At 40.8% G+C, this 11,022-nt stretch overlaps 1 long non-coding RNA gene across 1 annotated transcript; it reads left to right on the top strand.

Moving 5' to 3' along the window:
* Positions 1-979: 979 nt before the first annotated feature.
* LOC122472595 lies at positions 980-10,056 on the top strand. The gene is made up of 3 exons (XR_006294481.1): positions 980-1,084; positions 2,392-2,525; positions 9,866-10,056. It is a non-coding gene; the product is annotated as an uncharacterized LOC122472595 (long non-coding RNA).
* Positions 10,057-11,022: the final 966 nt, after the last annotated feature.

Genomic DNA, 11,022 nt, shown 5'->3' with positions numbered 1-11,022 from the left:
TCAGGAAAAACATTTGTAAGAATTAGACCTTTGAACTGTGACTCATGGATTTGCTTCTGGGTACCAATTGGTTATTGATCCTTTCCCAGAAACAATTAGTGCCTTTTTATTTGTCTAGTGGTGTGTGCTGAGAGCCTAGCTTGCCTTTCTGCCTGCCTGGACATGTAGGTTCTTATATGCACAGGCAGGTGAACCTTCAGGTTGGGGGCTCTAAAATATGGCTGAACAGAAGTGTGAGTTGCCCGCCATTTGCTGCTAGGGCCCTACTAACTGTTGTTAGATCTCAGGGGAATTGTCTAAGTCTCTGTTTCTTCTGGCTATTTTTTGGAATGGCTCTTGATCTTGAGAGGGCAGTATCTTCTGCACCCTCTGTGGGGACACCATGGGATTTTCCATTGCCTCCAGGAATAATTATTGTTTGTCCAGGCTGAAAATGGACAACATATTCAAAAGAATTTTTTTTAAGTCGCTCTGTGGTCAGAAGTTGGCCACATTGGAGGCTGCTATTTAGAGCCTGATAGGAACTTTTTTTCAGGCCTTCTCCCCTAAGTGAAAATGAAACTATATACCCAGAGGGAAAGAAAAATTCTCTGAAGCTGTTTATGGAAGGATTTACTAAAACATTCTCAAGACACACAGCTCAAAATCTAAGACATAAGAATCTTTGATTTCTATCATAGTTGAAGGTCTTCTACCTAATATAAAGAAGAAAACTGATGATATGGTTGGATGTGTTCATAAACTTACCACACTGTAGAATGCTATTGCAACAGGCTCAAAAGCTGCTTACTGCTAAATAATTTCACTAGGAATGAATGTTTCTAAGAATTCTAATCAATATATGCAATTCGAACTACTACGAGAGCTGAGGCCAAAAGAAAACACCTGTACATGAAAAATATGTTTGAAAAAAGTTGAATGTGTATTCAGAAAAGGAAAAGTATGAAGGAAATATTTTATTTTTGTTGTTGTTAAGGTGTAAAAAAGAGAGTAACTGTGACTTAAAGTAAAATGACTGGTCGTTCCAGAGTGAGAAGGAGGAAGAGCAAGAATGGATAAGAGTGTTGCAGAAAAGGAATCTTGGGTAAGGAATGTTATGTGTGGTCAAGCTGGGTAAGATATTTAAATTTTAAAAGAACGTGTCTTAATATCAAAACTACACTGGTGCAAAATTAGAATCTGTTGTCTTTTTTTTTTCTGTGTTAGAAGGACAAAATGCACCTGGGTGGCCCAGTTGGTTAAGTGTCTGACTCCTGATTTCAGCTCTGGTCATGATTTCATGGTTCATAGGATAGAGCCCCACACTGGGCTCTGTGCTGACAGTCCAAAGCCTGCTTGGGTTTCTATCTCCTCTCTCCCTCTGCCTCTCGTCCTCCTCTATCTCTCTTCCTCTCTCTCTCTCTCTCTCTCTAATAAATAAATAATTTTTTTAAAAGAACAAAATGCTCTTGGACTACTGATCTGCTCTTGATAAGAGATTGTGGAAGGTATGTGTGTGTGTGTGTGTGTGTGTGTGCATGTGTTTTAACCATTTAAATAACCTCCCTAGAAAACCAAGATCTTGTGTCTTAAAATTATTTCTTGTGCCTCACGTTATCTTTCTCAGGTTTCTCATTACTTAAGAAAATCTACTCTTCTCAATATTAAGAGCTAAGTTTTGTCCAAAACTATGTAACCTTCTGTATTTGCCTTTAAAATCTTCTATTGCCACTTTGGTTAAATACTTATTATTACATAACTTTGTGTGATCCTATTTAGTCAGATATTTAAAACTTTTGATGTTTTAACAACTTCCCAAAATCAAATTCTAAATGGAGTCTATTTGACTTCAAAGTAACTTGGAGATTTCCCAGAAGGCCCCTGAAAAAAAAATCTCAAAGAATTTGTCTCCATCTTGTAAAGGAGAAATATTAAACTATTCTGGTTTACTTGGTATGTTAAATGCCATGGGAAGCATTACCAAGCAAGAAGTGATAATAAACCTTATTAGGGCACATGTGTATGGTTATATGTTACTGATATAGGTATTCCAGAAATTGTGTGAAGTTTCTAAAAATTTGTTAGTACTCTCACTGTCCAATTATTATTCTAAATTATTGTATGCCATGGAAATAACTGCATTTCCTTATCGAATGAACTCTCAGCTTTAAACATGGCATGCATGGAGAGAGAGAGAGAGAGAGAGCCAGGGAGGGGCAGAGAGAAAGGGACAGAGAGAATCTCAAGCGCCTGTCACAAACCGCAAGATCATGACCTGAGCTGAAACCAAGAGTCAGACATTTAACCGACTAAGTCACTCAGATGCCCCTAACCACAGTCATTTTTTAAAAAGTCCTTTTGTCATTTGTAGCTATTTACTCTGAAACTTTTGCAAAAATGCTTCATCTTCAGGAGATTCATGGAAAAGACTCTGAGAACAACTCTCGAATACAGATTTCTGATAACTTGAAGATCATGGAACTGAATGGGAGAAGAATTTCCAGAACTAATGGAAAAACTGGATTCAAGAAAATGAGAATAAAAAGGTATTGAATGAAATGATGAGGATAATTATGATTACTTTTACAACTTTTTCTGTGAAGCATTCCTTATTGTTTTGATTTTCTAGATTTAAGGGAAGTTTCTTCTCTTTTTTTCTTAATTACCTATGACTTAATGTTGTCAATATACCTTTGTCAAAAGAATGGAAACATTTACTTTTTCTCCCTATATAATCCCCCCATAATTCAGAAACTTATTGAGCATTCTTAATTTCATAGCAATATAATTATTTGCACAAGTTCAATAGGAATCAGATCTCCTTATAATAGGACACAACTAGAAACATGGCTTTGACTAGACTATCATTTTTGAGAATAAGCATAAAATCAGATATAACCAGATAGACTGTATGAACTAATGTTGACTTTATGCAGACAATAAAATGCCCTTGGAAAAACTGGCCTGATATCCTGCTGACAGGATACCTTGAAGCTTTACCAGGTGAGTAAGGAAGGTTACTTCCTGGCAGTCCTGGGAACCTCAGGATATTGTGGAGACCTCAAAAAAAGAGGATTTAACATGGCCAACAGACACATGAAAAGATGCTCAACGTCACTCATCAGGGAAATACAAATCAAAACCACACTCAGATATCACCTCACACCAGTCAGAGTGGCCAAAATGAACAAATCAGGAGACTATAGATGCTGGTGAGGATGTGGAGAAACGGGAACCCTCTTGCACTGTTGGTGGGAATGCAAACTGGTACAGCCACTCTGGAAAACAGTGTGGAGGTTCCTCAAAAAATTATAAATAGACTTACTCTATGACCCAGCAATAGCACTGCTAGCAATTTACCCGAGGGATACAGGAGTACTGATGCCTAGGGGCACTTGTACCCCAATGTTGATAGCAGCACTTTCAACAAAGCCAAATTATGGCAAGAGCCTAAATGTCCATCAACTGATGAATGGATAAAGAAATTGTGGTTTATATACACAATGGAATACTACGTGGCAATGAGAAAGAATGAAATATGACCTTTTGTAGCAATGTGGATGGAACTGGAGAGTGTGATGCTAAGTGAAGTAAGTCATACAGAGAAAGACAGATACCATATGTTTTCACTCTTATGTGGATCCTGATAAACTTAACAGAAGACCATGGGGGAAGGGAAGGGGAAAAAATGTTACAGAGAGGGAAGGAGGCAAACCATAAGAGACTCTTAAAAACTGAGAATGAACTGAGGGTTGATGGGGGATGGGAGGGAGGGGAAAATGGGTGATGGGCATTGAGGAGGGAACCTTTTGGGATGAACAGTGGGTGTTGTGTGGAAACCAGTTTGACAATAAATTATATTTAATATAAAAATAAAAAATAAAACTGAAAAACAAAACAAAACAAAACAACAACAACAACAAAAGAGGATTTAACCCCAAATGTATACAAGTATTCCAGGTGAAGTCAGATGGTGGTCCTTGAGTGGGCCTTTTAACCTAGAGAGGCTTTATAAAACTGAACTAAGATTCTCTATTGATAGATTTTGCAAAGCAAATTTTATAAGAGCCTCTATGGTCAATCACTACTGTTTCTGTACTTATGTAAGTAACCAGGCCAAGTTAATGAAATTAGACTTATTTTGCAAACAAATTAGTCCTGCTGTCAATATCTTTGATAGAAATGAGGGCTATTATAGAGTAAAAAGCTATGTTTGAGTAGAAAACGATAACATAACTTTGTGAATATTAGATTTTAGTCTTCTTCATTGTCTTTGAAGTTTTGTTATACACCCCTAAACCAAACTGGATCCTGAACTCTTCTAATTTCCTCAAATATCAGGCTTCAACTTTCTAAATGTTTTCAATTTTCTCCCACACTTCTGATTTGGAATCACTAAGAATAAAGTCCAGTCTTAAAAATTTTTTTTAACATTTATTCATTTTTGAGAGACAGAGAGACAGAGCACAAGCTGGGGAGGGGCAGAGAGAGATGGAGACACAGAATCCGAAGCGGGCTCCAGGCTCCGAGCTGTCAGCACAGCCCCGATGCGGGGCTCGAACTCACAAACTGTGAGATCATGACCTGAGCCGAAGTCAGATGCTCAACCGACTGAGGCACCCAGATGCCCCTAAAGTCCAGTCTTGAACCTACGTGGAAGGGATCATGCCAGGTTCCCCATGGTACCCAGACAGCAGCCAAATTCAAGGGGCCTGAACTTTCAGTCCACATCTCTCAGTGAAAAAGGACTTCACCAGCCTCTTGGAACTATATGCCACCTAGAGATCTAAAAGTAAAATTGACCAGAGAGGGAGTGATGTCAGCAAGATGGCAAAATAGATTCTTCCTGACATGACTCCCCCTCACGAGAAGAACAACTAACAACTGTGCAAGAACAAGACACCACTGAGAGAATCCTAGAACACGGAGGTAAGGCTGAAGCCCCTACCCCGCACCACAGAGACCAAGGCAAGTCTGCATTAGAAGTGTAAGAGAGGCAGCTACAGGCTGACTGTATTGCCCCTCCACTGCACCAGGACAGCACCACCTGGAGAGGTCTCCTTAGCCTCCACTTCCTCCAGCGGAAAAAGAGAACCTGGGGGGACGTCAAGCTGCCCCACCCCCAGCATTGTGGATCACTTGGCAGGAGCCCTTACTCTGGTCTCACACCATTATGGACTCAGGGAGGTCTTTGGGGCCCAGCCACTAGGAATGTGACTGTGATGAAGAAGGTGAGAGGGGCTTGCAACAACCGGCACAAGGACCTTGGCAAACTGAGTTCATGTCTGCAGTGCTTGAGTAGAAATCTTAACTAGTGGTTTTTGCTCATCTGCAGAACCAAGTCAGGGGTGCGTTCTGACCGGGGAACTCAGTGGGGGTACGTATCTGATTTAGTTCCTCAAATGAATTTTGTCACCTCTACAGCCTGGTTTGCCTATGCCCAGGCAAAGAGCTAAATCAAAGACCCAGCCACTTGGAGAATATCTTCCAGGCCTATCTGACCAGAAGGGCTGGCAATGACTCCTGGAAGCAGTGTGACTTACCGGCAGTGGAGCAGAGAGGCAAGGGGGCAGAGCTGATGTGCCGAGAGCACAACTACCAGCACAGAGCATTCACGGGCTACACACAGGCATGGCGGTTCAATGGTAGCCAAGACTGAGGGTAGCTCTCAGCCCGTCACAGCTGCAGAGCCTATTGGGGAAATGGAGGGTAGCTTGGAGCAGCTCCTCCGCGCGTGCCCCCCCACCACCACTCCCTCCCAGGCAAAGGAGCTGAGACATAGTCTTCAGGCTCCATGTGACCATAAAGGCTGGGGACACAACTTGTATTGGAAAAACAACTCCAGTGGCACTCAGGCTAATGAGGCAGGTGTGCAGAGCTAATAGTTGGCAAAACAAAGCCAGTGGTCCTGTTTGGTCAGAGAATTTGGGATGTGGGTTGGTGGGTCAGCACAAGTTAAGGGAGCAAAGAGCTTTAAGAGCTTTAAAGCTGCTTCTCGTGCTGCACCTGCGCAGGGGATCAAATGTGTAGCCCTGCTCCCTCATTGCTAAATACAGCCTTCAGCCTGTCTGACAGAGAACCTGACCAAAGCACACTGGAGCTACGTAGCCCATTCAACAGTCCTATGTACAATGGCACCTGAACAGAGAGCACAGCCCATGGCCTCACTCATCAACATGTGCAAATTAATGTGATACATCACATTCATCGAAAGAAAGAAAAATCATACAATCATCTCAATAGACACGGAAAAAGCATTCGACAGATTTCAACATCCATTCATGATAAAAACTCAACAAATTAGGCAGAAAAGAAACACATCTCAACATAATAAAGGCCATATATGACAAGCCCATAGCTAAAATTGTACTCAATGATAAAGGGTTGAAATATTTTCCTCTAACATCAGGAACAAGACAAGGGCACCCACTCTCACCACTTCCATTCAACAGAATGGAAAGGCAGAAGTAAAATTGTTGATATGTGCAGATGACAAGATTTCATAGATGGAAAGTCCTAAAGATTTAACGAAAAAACTGTTAGATCTAATCAATGGATTCAGTAAAGCTGCAGGAAAGGTATCTCGCGATACACAGACTAGAAGTCTGAGATACCTAAGTGGAAAGGTATCTTGCGATCACAGACTGGAAGAATGAGTATTGTTAAGACAAAGCCATCTATAGATTCATTGCAACCCCTATCAAAATTCCAATGATATTTTAACAGAAATATAAAACACAATCGTGGAACCACGAAAAACCTCAAATAGGCAAATAAATCCTGAGAAAGGAGAACAAAGCATCCCACTTCTTGATTTCAAGCTATCCTATATAGCTATAGCTATCAAAACAGTATGGTACTGGCACAAAAACAGGCAAATGGAATTGAGAGCCCAGAAATAAACCCATGAATATATGGTCAACTAATATCTGATGGGGAGCCAAGAATACTCAATGAAGAAAAGAGAGCCTTTTCGATAAATGATGCTAAAGCAATTAGATATTAACATACTGAACTGATATCTTACACTCACAGAATTAACTCAAAATGGATTAAAGACTTAAATGCAAGACAAAACCATAGAACTCCTGAAAGAAAACAGGAATAAAGCTCATCGACATGGGTCTTGGTAATGATTTTTTTGGCTGTGACACTTAAAAAATACAGAATTACAATAAAAAATAAACACATGGAAGTACATCAAACTAAAAAGCTTCTGCAGGACAAAAGAAACCATCAACAAAGTGAAAAGACCACCTGCAGAGTGGGAAAAAATATATGCAAAGTATATATCTGATAAAAGATTAATATCAGACATATATAAAGAGCTCATTCACCTCAACAGCAAAAAAAAACAATAACCCAATTAAAAACGGATAGGGGAAACTGGGTGGCTCCTTCGGTTGAGCATCTGACTCTTGATTTGGTTCAGGTCATGATCCCAAGGTTGTGGGGTTGAGCTGCTACCCGTCGGGCTCTGCGCTGAATGTGGAGCTTGCTTGAGATTCTCCCTCTGTCCCCCTGCCTCTCTCCCCTACTAGCGTGCTCTCTCTCTCTAAAAATTAAAATTAATTATTTAAAATGTATAAAAGACCTGAATAGCTATATCTCCACAGGAGATATACGAAAGGCCAACAGGTTCATGAGAAGATGCTCCAGATCACTAGTCATTAGGGCAATGCAAATTAAAACCAGAATGAGATGTCATGCCATCTTCATTTCCAGTATGAAAACTTTTATTCCCTTCTTCGCTACTTGCTTTGTCTCTCTGCTAAATATCATCGTACAAAAACTAAGAGACAATGAATGCTGGCGTGGATGTGGAGAAAAGGGAACCCTTACGCACTATTGGTGGGATTGTGAAATAAGCCCAACAGTGAAAGACAAATATGGTTTGATCTTGCTTCCATGTGGAACCTTAAAAAAAACTTACCCCCCAAAAAATTCAGACCTGTAGTTACAAGAGGTGGAGGGTCTGGGAGAAGGGAAGGTGGTCACAAGGTACAAACTTCCAGTTATGTAAGGTAAATGAGGGCTAGTGATGTGCGGTGCCATGATGACTGTGGCTAGCACTGCCACGGGATACACAGGAACGAACCCTGGTGAGAAAGTAAACCCTATGACTTCTTATCACCAGGAGAATGTTTGCTTCTTTTTTTCTATTATTTCTGTACAAGAAAATGGATGTCAGCTGAACTTATTGTGGTCATCATTTTGCCATATATGGAAATCAAACCACCATGCTGTATACCTTAAATCCATGTAGTGATGCACGTCAGTTATTTCTCAAAACAACCGGCAGAAAAAAATTGACTAGGTAAGCTCCTCCCCAGAAGCAGACACGGTCTTGAGGCAGACAGTTCACAGATCAAGATCTTCATCTCCGGTATGAAACCTTTATTCCTCTTGCCTTTTCGCTATTTGCTTTCTGTCCATGTTAAGGCATGTGACAACAGTGCCCCTTAACTCTAGCGACTACTGCCGAATCCACTGCTAAGGCCACAGTTGTGCCACAAAAGTCCCTAGGCTTTCTTGCTAAGGTGGTTTTTAGGTAATCGAATTACTAATTCCTGCTTGGTAATTGCTTTCAATTACTTATTGGGTGAACAAGGGGAGTCTATGCCATAGCAAATACCTCCTGCTGTACTTGGATCAACACTTCTGGGATTGTAGCAAATACAAGATATTAACAAAAGAAGCCCCTTGCGTAAAACAGGCTGATGCACCTTCAGGTACATTCTTTGATCTCCTTGACACAACAAACACCTATACTAGATACAACAGGATGCAATTTTAGAGCATAATTTTGGGTAAGAGAGTGAGAACAACAAAACTGTTTTAAAATACTGAATGAAATGGAAAGAGTTCCCCAAATATTAAATGGGTACACTAGTGAAAAGATTAATGAATCTATAGGCTGGACATCATACTATTGTTTTTGGTGATAAAGAATTTATGGAAATCCTCTGGAATGTTTGTTTTAGGAATTCATCTGCAGGTGGTAGAACCAGCCTATCTCAGGACATACGCACAACACAGAACTCTAAAATAATCCCAACTTTCATTTACTTTTTCCTTTCTTTTTTTTAAAGTTCATTTATATTTATTGTGAGAGACAGAGAGCGAGGGTAAGGGGCAGAGAGAGGGAGAGACAGAATCCCAAGTAGTCTCTACGCTGTCAGTGCAGAGCCTGACATGGGGCTCAAACTCACAAAGTGTGAGATCATGACCTGAGCTGAAATCAAGAGTCAGACACTTAACTAAGTCACCCAGGTACTCCTTCACCTACATTTTAAAAGGCAGCTCATTTAAACCTACTTATAGAAACTATTTGATGTAGAACTTTCTGAGAATAAGCTTTCATATACCATTCAAGGATGGATAGATAGATAGATAGATAGATAGATAGATAGATGATAGAGTCCAATTAAACTGACATTTTGGTGCATAGTTTTTAAGGTTTTAATACATGCATAGATCTGTGTATTTACCAGCAGAATTAGGATATAGAGCAATTCCATCACCGCCAAAACTCCTTCAGGCTGCCCTTTTGTAGGCATGCACTCAAATCTCCCCATACTTTGGCCACAGTTGATCTTTTCTCTATGGCTATAGTTTTGACTCTTGTCAAATACATTTTACTCAGCGTTTCCCACAATGGTTCCTAACACTCTGGGGAGATTCCAGAAATGCCTTACAGTCTAAATGAAAGTGGTAACATTGATCATTTCCTTGTGGATAGGTTCTCAAAGGAAATGCAATGAAATAGATAAAGGGGGTTAAGATGATGTCATGATTCACTCTCCATGGGTACCCCTATATGTGGCAAGACAAAATGGGAAGCACTAATGAAATACTGATAATTGATCTCTTTCTCTTTCCCTAGCATATCTCCTGCCATCGTCCCAAATGATTTCTACCTCAGACTGCACTGACAAACGTGAAGGAGACTTCCACGGAGGGCAAGGACCAGAATCTAAATCACATCATTCAAAGAAGCTGCTCTTATCACAAAACAGGACAGACTCAAAAGGGGTATACCAGATCACACCAATTTCCTTCCTGCCTTGAAATGATTAAAAAAAAAAAATCAAGCTCTAGGAGGACACAGCTGACTAAGGAATGTTGCTTTAGATGGACAGAGGAATAGAGATTCTCACTCATGCCCAAGGGTGGGTGAAGAAGGGAAAGGAAGGTAATTTAAGTGGGTACCTTGAAAAATAGGGGGTTTCTGAGAGATGAAACAAATTTGCCATTCCTTGGATGTAGCTTGAGAACAGAAACCTCAGAGATGTACCCCCTTCAAGGAGTTCTGGGGAAAGAGTAAAAATAAAAAAACGGCACATGTGGACGACAGAAGAGTCATGTTTTACTCGCTGTTCCCTGTGGCATGGGAGTAGCATCGAAGGGGTCCATACTGTTCCCATGGCTCCAGGGGAAGCTGTGAAAATGAACTTGGAGAGTGAGCTGATGACCATCCCGAGAGGCCACTTGACCAAAAGAAAGTCACAGACTGAAGGAGATGCACATTACAGTGAGGCATGGGGACCTTTGGAAGACAGCCAAAGGCTGGCAATCCCAGAACACTGTATGGGTGACTATTGTGTCACCATAGGAGCCAGTACCACATAGCACTGATGCCACCAACAAAGGAATGCCACTCCCCCTGCCATGGGTGTGCAGAAGATTATCTGGATGGACTTATCCTTCCCAGACTTGTATCCCCTCCAGAAAAGGGTGCAGGAAATTCAGAGTTAAAATACGAACCTGAAAGAGACTGACTTAGTACTCCTGATCAACGGCTGATTGAATTTGCCCCGACACTATTTTCTGGAGGCAGATCAGTAGCTCCTTTTCTCCTCACTCAAGTCGGTGGCTGTAGAAATGAAACCTGAGACATAAATTTGGGATCAGATGGATTCACTTTGTATCCCAGAAACCAGTGTTAAAGACAATATGTGGCAAGAGTGCTAACCTCTAACTCACACAAAAATCTTGCTGACACACAAGAAATCACTATTGTATTACCCGTCATGGCCCAGG

This window comes from Prionailurus bengalensis, chromosome A1 (assembly GCF_016509475.1).
Source record: "Prionailurus bengalensis isolate Pbe53 chromosome A1, Fcat_Pben_1.1_paternal_pri, whole genome shotgun sequence".
In the NCBI taxonomy this organism is placed as follows: domain Eukaryota; kingdom Metazoa; phylum Chordata; class Mammalia; order Carnivora; family Felidae; genus Prionailurus; species Prionailurus bengalensis.
Note: the sequence above shows the minus strand (reverse complement) of the source record. Positions and strands in the feature narration are given on the sequence as shown.